Source organism: Echinops telfairi, unplaced genomic scaffold, assembly GCF_000313985.2.
Source record: "Echinops telfairi isolate 266 unplaced genomic scaffold, ASM31398v2 ScPeMD7_443;HRSCAF=831, whole genome shotgun sequence".
NCBI lineage: Eukaryota > Metazoa > Chordata > Mammalia > Afrosoricida > Tenrecidae > Echinops > Echinops telfairi.
In genome coordinates this window covers 17,904,958-17,914,567 of record NW_022104341.1, presented here as the reverse complement: position 1 = coordinate 17,914,567, position 9,610 = coordinate 17,904,958, and the positions used below count along the sequence as shown (strand labels likewise).

Below are 9,610 nucleotides of genomic sequence, written 5' to 3'. Positions count from 1 at the left end.
TCTGTCCCCACCTTCCCCCTACCCTTATGTTATCGCTATTCTCATTATTATTCCTGAGGGATTATCTGTCCTGGACTCCACGTGTTGAGAGCTCTTGTCTGTACCACTGTACATGCTCCAGTCTATCTGGATTTGTAAGGTAGAACTGGGGTCATGATAGAGGGGGGAGTAAGTACTAAAGAACTAGAGCAGGGGCATCAAATTGGTGGCCCTCAGGCTGAATGTGGCCCCTAAGGTAATTTCTTGTGGCCCACGATGCTCTGAAATAAAATGTAAGGACGGAATTTTGTGTATGGTATTGCCTAGATCTCCCCTAAGTGCTATTTTCTTCATAACAATTTTTTCTGTTTTCATTTTATTTCAGAGCATCGTGGGCCAGAAAAAATTACCTCAGGGGCCGCATGTGGCCCACAGGCCGCCAGTTTGACACCTCTGAACTAGATGAATATTGTGCGTTTTATCATTGTTATACTGCACCCTGGCTGGCTTATCCCTTCCTTGTGACCCCTCTGTGAGGGGATATCCAATTGTCTACAGATGGGCTTTGGGTCTCCACTGTGAGCCCCCTCGTTCATATCAATATAATTGTTTGTTTCAGGTTTTTTGATGCCTGCTACCTGATCCCATCGATACCTTGTGATCACACAGGGTGGTGTGCTTCTTCCATGTGGGCTTTGTTGCTTCTCAGATAGCCATTTGTTTATCTTCAATCCTTTAAGACCCCAGTTCCTATATCTTTTGATAGCCAGGAACCATCAGCTTTCTTCACCACATTTGCTTATGCACTCATTTTTACTTTGGCGATCCTGTCTGGAGGGTGAGCATCACAGAATGCCAGGTAACTGGAATAAAGTGTTCTTGTGTTGAGGGAGGACTTGAGTAGAGTTCCAATGTCCATCAGCTACCTTAATACTTAACGTATAAATTTGTTTTCCAACTTGCAGCCAAGTTAGAAACTCTCAAATGTTTTATTCCACACATCTACTTAAATTCCTTCAGTGACCGCTCATAAGTCATATAATAATTGTTTAATATAATCTATTAGGCTCTACATGACTGAAGTCTCTCTCTTCTTTTCATCTTCACTAGCCATGCTTCCCCCGTGCTCTCATATTTTGGCTTTGGTGAGCAATTTGTCCCTTCAGAGTATTTCCACATATTGTTCATGGCCTGAAACACTCTCCAACCCTCTATGTTTCTTTTGTCAAGGTATTATCCCAGAGATAATAGCTAAAACACCTTCGAGGAACGTTCCCCACCTCCACCATCCAACCCATAAACACACTCCCACAGGTCTATGTCTCCACAGCACTCTACTTCTTCCCTCATGACTCAATTCAGAACCGGGATTCCTTTTTAAATACTTGCCTCCTGTGTTAGAATCGTAAAAGTTTGGGACTATTAATCCACACATTCAGATGTATACAAAAACAATTTTTTGTGTGTAAGTGGTTCATATTTTTGTTAAATCAACTTCATCCCATTCTGGTTTAGTTGATTTAAATTCTAATGCCATAGATATGGAGAGAATTATAATTGCTAATATTGTTGGTGTTTGTCTAGTTTTCCATACTGTCATAAAACTGTCTGGTACGTGTCTTATTCTGTCCTAAGGAACTACAGAAGTTCATCCAGTCTTAGATTCACCTTGGTTTTGAACAAACTCATTTTCCATTTTCATACTGGCTCTCATTACAAGTCCCCTTTCTGCTTTTCACCATGCCTGGGTTCTGGTGATTTTACACTGGGAATGCCATAACCTGGGTATTCTTTGAGTCCTGCCACCACCCCAAGAGTGCTGTCAAGAAAAGACAGGGCCTTTCTACTTTTATACCGTGTCCCACCTTAGGCTGAGGAATCTATGTCCCTTCTCAGAGACCCTAAAGATGTTCTTCTCTCCCCGCTTCACAAGCAAGACTGAAGTGGATGTCAGATGATAGTCTGAAACTTTCTCCTGAATGCAGTGTAGTGAAAGCAAATAAAGAAATGCTGAAGTGAAAGAGACGAATAGGAAAATTGAAAGGGCAGGTCAAGAACACAAAGAAGATCACTGTCATGAAAAGGATGAAGACCTGGAGTCACAAAGCCCAAAGGGAAGAACATATCTCAGCATATCTCAAACGAAGAGAACTGAAGAGAAATTCCAAGCCTTGAGAGTTTGAAGAAGTCTATGGATGAAATATTGAAAGATGCAGGAAGCATCTAAAGAAGTCTGGTCAACATTCAAACATTTCAAGAGGAAGCTTATTATCAAGAACTGGTGGCACTGAAGGAGCAAGTCCAAGTCACATTGAAGGCATTAGTGCAAAGCAAGCCTCCAGAAATTGACAGAATGCCAATCGAAAGGTTTCACAAACCTGATGCAGCTGGAAGCATTCATTAGTCTGTGCTAAGAAATTTGGAAACATCTACCTAGTCAATCGATGGGAAGAGATTCAAATTTCTGTCCATTCCAAAAGCCAGACGCATCAATGTGTGCCCAACACAATGCCAAAACTATCAGACAATATAATTATGTCACGTGCAAATAGAATGCTGCTTAAGATCATTGACAATGGGTGCAGCAGGACCTCAATAGGGATTCTCTGCTTTTAACCAAGATCCATTTGACTTCAGCAATGATATCCTTCATCCCACATTCCCTTCTGAATTCAGTTTGACTTTCTGGGAATTACAAAATACTTCCTTGTATTCATACAGAAACCTATATACAGACCAAGAGACAATCATTCGAAAAGAACAAGAGAATACTTCATTGTTTAAAATCTGGAAAGGTGCTTTTATCATACGTCCTTAATCGACATGCTGAGCAAATGTATGTAAAGGAGAACACAGCATCAGAACTGGAGGAAGGCTCATGAACAACCTGTGGTATGTACATAACACACACGTGCTTGCTCAAAGTCAAGAGGACTTTGAAACACGTATTGATGAAGATCAAAACTGCAGCCTTAGTATGAATTACAACTCAGTGTAAAGACAACAAAAATTCTCACTATTGGAGCAGTAAAATAATAATTTCATTTTCTTCAGCTCTACAATCAATGCTCATGGAAGCAGCCATCAAGAAACCGAATGATGGATTGCCCTGGGCAAATCTGATGCATAAGATCCACTCTAAAGTGACAAAGATAGCGCTTTGACAGCTAAGGTCCATCAACCCAAATCATGTTCTTTTCAATCTCCCTATATGTATGTGAAAGCTGGACAATGAATAAGGAAAACTGCACATGAAATGATGCATCTGCTTATGGTGTTGGTGAAAATATTGAAAGTACAATGAACTGTCAGAAAAACAAACAACTTGGTAGTAGAAGAAGAACATCCTGAAGATACTTAAAATGAAGAAGGGAAAAGTCTAAGGCCATGTTATCAGAAAGTACCATTCCCTAGAGAAGGATGAAATACTTACTAAAAGGTCAGTCAAAAAGAGGAAGGCACTTAATGAGATCGATTGGCACAGTGGTCACCACAACAGGCTCAGCCTCAGTTGTGAGGATGGTGGAGGACTGGTGGTGGTTTGTTGTGTTGCCCCAAGGATTACTTGAATTAGAGCCAAGTATTCAACACTTCAACAACAGCAAGGTATTTTACTTGTTGACCTTCTGGGAAGCCAAAGAACAATAACATGTGCTTATTAAGTGAACGTTTTGAGAAAGCTAGCCAAAGCTTTCTCAGAAACATGTCCAGAAAGTGGCAGTAGAGTATAATTAGACATATACTTTACAGTCCTGATTTTTCTCTGACAGGCTGCCTTTTGTTTCTTAATCTCAAAAAGAATATTTAAGGGTGGCCATTTTCCTGCACTTAATGTAAAATGACTACTTGACGGGGTTAAGTTCCTCACACTCTCAGTTCTTTAGGGTACACTTAATGACTGGCATCACTACCTACAGCGACACTTGGATCTTTTTGGAGCTTATGTTGAGAACTAAATCTTATATTTTAACATTTTATGTTTTAATATTAAAATATTATCTTTTAATATTGCTATTTCTTCATGAAAATGTCTTCAAGACACCTTGAATGGCTCTGACTCTATGGCCAACCCTGTACTTGCGAATCCCAAGCTAGTTCCCTTCTGAAACCAAGAGAAAAATGAATGTTTTCTCTATTACGCATGATACCTGACCTGATAAAGTCTTTCTCTGTCATGTAGCCAGGGATCATAAATGGTTGGGATGTAGAAGGGGACTGCATGAGACATTTTACTATGCGTGACCCTGAATTGAGAGTTTTAGGTACAATCAGTGCTTAAATCAAGCAGGCTGAAACAGAATCACACACTATAGTGCTTAGATAACCTTCCTAAAAAATGAATGAAGCATTTCTACCTGCCCCTTGCAAAGGAGAGCTAAGTTTTGTATAATGGACAGAGATTTAATCTCCTGCTTTATAAAGATCAGAGAGAGGGGAGTCATCTGACTAACATTCTCAGCTGAATTTCTTCTTATTTTTCTAGAAGGCATCTAGTAATTGTGCAATGCTTCAAAAATTCCACTCAACTCTTCAAGGCTATATATTGTCTATTATATGGTTGATATTTAAGAATATCAAATAAAGAAAAATGTTTTCCTGGGAATTGAGCTTCCCCCATCTATGGATATTTTGGGTTTCACAAAGTGTGTGTGTTTTCCTTCAGTACTGAAGCTAAGCTGGACTTTGGCAAGGCACCTATTCTACAGAATAGGTTCTTTTAAGAGCAAACGCCCAACTCCAGAAAGTGCACCTGCTCACACTTAAGCAGACTGCATTCACCTTGTGAATGGCACCTTGTGCCAATCTTGTTTCTAATTCTGTGTTCCTTCTGAAGTTCCCCTCTTTCTTTGGTCCTAAATATTGACTCACCATTCATTTGCACTCTTCAGAAACATGATTCCTTTTCTTTCCCCATTTTTAGACAGTATGCTGATTCCTACCCCACTATTTTCATGAACCGTTAAAAATGCCCTTCTTGAAACAGACCCATTTCTCTCTCTCAACTGTCCCTTTTCATGAACCTCAATCCTACCTGTACTGTATCACATCACCTTATCTCCAAATTGGAATCTTCATCAAAGAATGCCAGTGCTAGATTTCTATTTTCGAAAGAATCCTAGGATAGAAAGAAGAGCTAGCACGATACAGCTAACCTAACAATCACTCATATTTAATAGAGTTCAATCAGTAAGAAAACCACATTGTCAAATCAAGTGTCAACCTGCCTTACACAGACAGCTTTCCTTAGCATTCAAGCTCCGTTCTATATTAGCACCAACTGTGAAGACCTGTGAGGAAAAATTCAGTTCTTCTATTATTCTAAGGATACAAGGATACGCTTGCCACAGAGTGATTTAGATGCTCTGCTAAACTTATGTACCCCAAACATGGTGTCTAATGACACAGGCAGCAAGTGAAGGTATATCTCCAGCTTCCTCGCCACGAGGACATGCTTTCTGGCATTACAGAAACTGTTGTTTCTTGACACAATTATGACAAGAAAAAGACCCGACCCACACTCACAATGCACATCACAGAAGCCATATGAAAAATGAGGAGGAAATCAGGTCACAGAACATTAGTGGAGGGAAAAATAACATGGAAGTATTCAACCATAAAATTAGGGCTCCAGTAGAAAGTACATGTTTTGAGAATGATGACGGCAACAAATGTACAAAAGTGCTAGACACAATGGATGGATGGATGGATTGTGATGAGTTGTATGAGCCCCTAATAAAATGATAAAATTAAAAGTATATATAGGCAAGGATGCTGTCATAAATCAGTCCCTCCAATGGAAAGGACAATGCTAGCAATTGTTGCCCCAGTACCTGCAGGCCAGAGTTGTATGAGACAGATATTCACTTAAAAGTATTCTCTGTTGGTGCCTGCCTGCTTCTCATCATCCCTCTACTTACCTCAGACCATCGATTCCCAGCTGTAGCTTCATACCTGTTACATCATCAAAATCAATCCTAACATAACAATTAGGACTTTAAGAAATTCAGAACCAATATTCTGAATGCAACACTTATTCTAGACTTTGCCTCCTATGACACACATCCACAATTGCATCTGAGTTCTTATCTTCTGCCCACTGAATTGTGAGCAACATGGTTTTTAAAACTAGGTGGTATTAATTCTTACCTTACATCTCCTGAGGAAATTTCAATGTCTAATCTTTTGCCTATAAAATGAAGATAAAGACTTTTACTTTTAGAGTTGTTACAGAAACTCACAGAGATAATAACTGGGAAACGCGCCTAGGTATGGTAGGTAGCTGCTTAATTTGTTCCTTTTCTAAATTCCACTACTACAGCTCTTGAGTATTTTCCTCTAGTTTTAATCTAACATCTTGTTCACTGGAATGATTATGCTTATCTCAAAAATATCAGCATGCTAATCAGGTAGTAATTCTAGAGCTATACTCTTCAATTTAATTTAAAATTGAATCAAATAAAGAATGTAGTCTCACATATGATAAATGGCCACATGTGGTTTGTTGCCTACCATATTGCGCTCTACGAGTATAGAGCACTGCCGCCATGGTATAAAATTGTTTTGGACAAGGTCCACAAAGACAATCTCTAAGAGATTTATTCATGTATCCTAATACTTAGCTCTGAAGCTTTCAATAACCTTTTCCTTGTTGCATCAATAAAGACCAGAGGCTATATGCTTCTATGACTCTACTAATCTGAATATTTTTCATTCTTATCGTAGTCACATAAATAAGATTTAGAGTTTTGAATCTTTTCTTCGGTTTCACTGTTGATCAATCCAGTTTGAAATACTGTGACAGTAAAATTTCATGTAAAAATTCCAATTTATTTGAGATTCCATTTCCACCAATGTTTCGATGTTCTTTCATACTTTGAAGCTAGAAATGATACCACTAGTTTTGCAACTCTCAGTGGGAGCAGCCATGTTGGACAGATTTCAGTGGGACGATAAGAATTGGACTAAGAAAAAAAGCCTAGAAATATACTTCCAAAATTTAACTGATGATAATATCCAAAATCTATGGAAAACTACAACATTAAAATATAAGAATCCATTCAAGACAATGGGCACAGGAGATGAACAATTTACCAAAGATGACATCCAGGTGGCCAGCAGCCATATGAAGAAATGTTTGTGATCATTAGCAATAAGATAAACACAAATTAAAACAACATGGGATATCATCTCACACCAATACTCTTGGCAAAATTCAATAAAACAGAAAATAACAAATGCTGTAGAGGATGTGGAGAGAGAGGAACACTTTTACCTTGCTGGTAGGCCTGTAGAATTGTACAACCATTGTGGAAATCAGTATGGCATTTCCTTAATCAAATGCAAATTCAAGTACCACAAGATCCAGCCATCTCTCTACCAGGTATACATGTATACCCTAAATGAATCGTTCCTTGAAGCAATTTCCACAATAACAGAAGCATGGAAACAACCAAAAACTCCAACTATAGAGGAATGGATAAACAAATTCTGGTGCATTCATACTGTGGAATTTTGTGTACTAATAAAAAACGATGATAACTCTCTTAAACACTGCAAGTCATGGACAAAGCTCTCAAGAACATTATGCTTCCTAAACAGGCGATCCTACAAAGAACACCATTGTTATAAGAAAAAACAAAGAAGAAGAAAAGTGCTTTATACGCTGACAGCCACGGCTTTGATGACCGTGAGTAGGCCAGGGGCAGGGAGGGGAACAGGGAGGAGAGAAGGATGGCGCCGGGGAGAAGGGCAAAACAATGCAGGATATCATTTTTTATTTCCTTTTGGGAGCTGTGATATATGTGTATATGTTTATGTATGTGCATGTGTGCATACATACATATACCATATGAGTGTACACACCACATATATGTACTTGTGTCATATATATATATGCACATATATATATGCACCACATAGACATAGCATGCTTCTTCTTTAATCCCTCCAAGTTCCTTATCCCTCATACCCAGAGAGGGTTTGAGTGACTTAAAACAAAGAAGAGAAAAAGTAAAATTGACATGGACTCGAAGTCTTTCGTGACAAATTTACCCCAAACAAAATTTAGCCAATGAAAATTTTATGAATCACAACAGAATATTGTCCTACCAACTTGCTTGGAAAACATCATCGGAGAGGATCAATCCCTTGAGGAGGAGCTCAGGTTCGGGAGGTAGAGGCCCAGCAAGGAAGGTGGGAGGTCAAGAGGACAGAGCCTGCAGAGGAAGTGCGGACCCCGACCGGGATCATCCTGAATGGCCAGCTCAAGTTCAGCTGAGTCGTCTGGGTTCTTCGAGGATTCTCAACGTAAATCAAAGTTCCATTTGGTTGTTGCTGTTGGTGCTCGGCGCTGCCGTCGGTTTTGATTCATCACAGGTTTTCTGGTACTGCCCCGTCTTCACAAGCGCTGCGTTTGAGCTCATGGTGCGGCCATTCCAGTCAGCCCTTCGTGTCGAGGCTCTTCGTCTTTTTCACTTACCTTTTACGGTCTCCAGAAAGCGCGCTTTCTTCCCAAGAGGTCCTCCAACTGAAGGTGTGCGTGTGTCTGTTCATGCATATATCACCATTATTACTAAACTAACATTCATCACTCTCATTTCTTAATTTGATGAGCTCTTTATTACAGAGAATTCCATTTCAGATAGCTAATAGGTTAATGCTCCTCATATAATAAGCTTGTGAACTTAAAATCCTACCCAAACGCTTTAGGAAAATTTTCAGGATTTGTACTTATATCACAGGATGTATTTTTCTTCATCAAAGTGAGAAGGATAAATATGTATATTTTTAATACATAAAATATACAACAATAAGCAAAATATATATGAAACATTTCACAGAGAAGTTAAATTTCCTATTTATATGTCATAAATGGCTAGTTATTTCATAAATTATTATTATTCTCAAAAGACATAAAATTTTCTTTCTTCCATTATCAGATTATAAGTGTATATGGATAGATAGAACACTAAAAATAAGACAGAAAAATGGAAACTAGCTATAAAATGACCAGTGAACAATTTACTGCAATGTCTGGCATATCATTCTCATAACTCTGCAATAGGACTTAATGTACTAAAGAGAAGAGTTACTTCATGCTTACAATTTGTGGACGGGATATTTATTCACCTTTTAATCGATGGGCACTGTAAGAAGAGGATAATAGTACTTACAGATTGTTAACTGAGTAGCAAGTGAAAAAAGATAATCATGGAAAACGAATGGTTCAAATGTGTTCTGTCAAAGATGATCTATTCTTGTGTTACAGAACTCTATCAAAAGAATTGAATATTTGTCTATCCCTGCCCCCTTGTGGTAGTGTGCAACTCTCAGATAAGGTATCTAAAATTTTTATGAGCTAAACAAATACTACCAGTTTGAAAGCAGACTTACAGGCCAAAAAGGAATTATATGTAATACATAACAGAAAATTTTATTTTCCCTGAGCATGTATATAAACACAATGCCCCTGAGTCGATTGAGAGTTATAGAGAACAGAGTAGAAGTGCTACAATCTCCACTGTCGTCGACTGTCACATTGTCTCCCTGGGCAGTGACTAGGAGGTTTCAACCAGCAAGCTTTTCATTCGCAGCTGAGCATTTAACCCCTGTGCCAACAGGGCTCCCACGT

At 38.8% G+C, this 9,610-nt stretch overlaps 1 pseudogene; it reads right to left on the bottom strand.

The window, feature by feature from the left end:
• Positions 1 to 9,610, bottom strand: part of LOC101647062 — a 55,785-nt pseudogene that overhangs the window by 43,988 nt on the left and 2,187 nt on the right.